The sequence below is a fragment of the Penaeus japonicus genome, unplaced genomic scaffold (assembly GCF_977035675.1).
Source record: "Penaeus japonicus unplaced genomic scaffold, GWHDUDI00000001_assembly GWHDUDI00000001, whole genome shotgun sequence".
Taxonomy (NCBI): Eukaryota; Metazoa; Arthropoda; class Malacostraca; order Decapoda; family Penaeidae; genus Penaeus; species Penaeus japonicus.
This window is the reverse complement of record NW_028234403.1, coordinates 40,329,028-40,330,612: the sequence shown is the minus strand read 5'-3', so window position 1 is coordinate 40,330,612 and position 1,585 is coordinate 40,329,028. Positions and strand designations below refer to the sequence as shown.

The following is a 1,585-nucleotide window of genomic DNA, read 5'->3' as shown; positions in this document are numbered from 1 at the left end:
AGATGACCATATCATAACTCTTTTTAAGAAAAGATCTAACAATTCTATTTGAACGTCGCATGTATTGAAACTACCAAACAACCAAGTTTTACAATCTTTCCCTATTTCTCCTTTGACTCACACCAGACATCACATTCTAAACCCATAACACTTCATTCTACAGGAAGTGTAGGGCAGGGTAGGCAGGGTGGCCAGAGGTGACATTGTAGCCCCTCCCATAAATACAGCTCCACACACTCCATCCTCTCAGTTGACTCTCTGCTCCCGTCCGAGAAGCACCTCTGACGAAAGCGTCCGCGGGGTGTCGTAACTGTGATCGTTCTCCCGCGTGTTTTGCTCTACGTGCGCTTAATTTTGATTTTTTTTTTTTTAGCGGAAGATTTGATTTTTTTTTTGGTTTGGTTATTACATAATTCGGTTTTGTTCTGCGTGTTTTTGTCTTTGAAATCGTCAAGAGTAAGCAACAGTTTTGCTGACTTATATGAGAGTGTGATCACTTTGAGTACTTGTCGAATGTGACTGGTTGTGCTGTGAGATTCGTTGAGGCGTTATTTTCTGCTCTCCTATTACTTCTACAGGTAAGGATTTTTTATTCGTTCGAAAATTTTGTTCGGTTTTAGCCATATATTATTTCAGGTTTTTTCATTTTTATTCTCTCTGTATGTTGGTAGTATGTCAAATGATTCTCATATTCATTCAAGTGACGTTAAACGATGAACGAAAAATACGAGTTTTTTTTAGCGTTTTGAAAATGGTCTAACAAAGCTGAGAAATTTCAACAAGTAAACTTGCACCCTCTTGCGTGCCGCGCATTCCCACGCTCCCGTGACGCTGACAGGTCTTGCATTGCGGTAGACACAGAAAAGGTTATCGCGTGACGAGTGACCCGCGTCTCATGAAGAAAAGTTGTAGCAGAATCCCTCATTCTTTCATCACACAAAGGGCATACCCCTCCACACCCTCCCTTTCCTCTTCTACTCCTCCTCCTTTTTCTGCCCCCCCCCCTCTCCTCCTCTTCCTCCTCCCCCTCTCTTCTCTTTATCTCCCCCTCTTCTTCTTCCACCATCATCACCACCACCTCCTTCTCCTCTACTTCCTCCATCTCCGTCCCCTCCATCCCCATCCCTTCCTCTCCTCCTCCTCCTTCCCCCAGCCCTCTTACCACCCCCACCCACCCACCCACCCCTCCCCCTCCTTCACTGTGAGTACGTAACCACACACTCATGACGGCTTAGGAACATCTGTCACACTTGTCCACGCCCTCGAGTACCCTCCTTGCCTCCCAGGGTCCGGGCGGGGAAGGATGGCACTCTCCTGGCACTAGAATGATGGGGGACGAAGGAGGGAGGGAGGGAGGGAGGGAGGGAGGGACGCGTTGCAGTCAACCGATCCGTAAATGTTCTTTTTTCTAATTAGTTTTCGAGTCTTATTAACGGTCTTCCTTTCGCGAGCTGACTGGACCTCGAGATGGCGAGCGACCTGTAATTGGGCATACGCTGATTAACCCTTTGTGCAATTGCAATCCCATCAACACTCACGGTGGAGGCAATGGTGTCGGGAGTCATTATACCGAAGGAACACATGA

The 1,585-nt window shown here is 46.9% G+C and overlaps 1 protein-coding gene across 2 annotated transcripts in view; it reads left to right on the top strand.

Moving 5' to 3' along the window:
- Window positions 1–248: 248 nt before the first annotated feature.
- LOC122257500 (putative G protein-coupled receptor Mth-like 3) overlaps window positions 249–1,585 on the top strand; it is a 44,455-nt gene continuing 43,118 nt past the window's right edge. Inside the window, exon 1 of one of the 2 annotated variants that reach the window (XM_086540161.1) lies at window positions 249–578. The gene's annotated coding sequence lies outside the window, so the exon portion shown is untranslated. The remainder of the gene's footprint in view (window positions 579–1,585) is intronic. The other variant, XM_086540164.1, reaches the window with a different exon arrangement.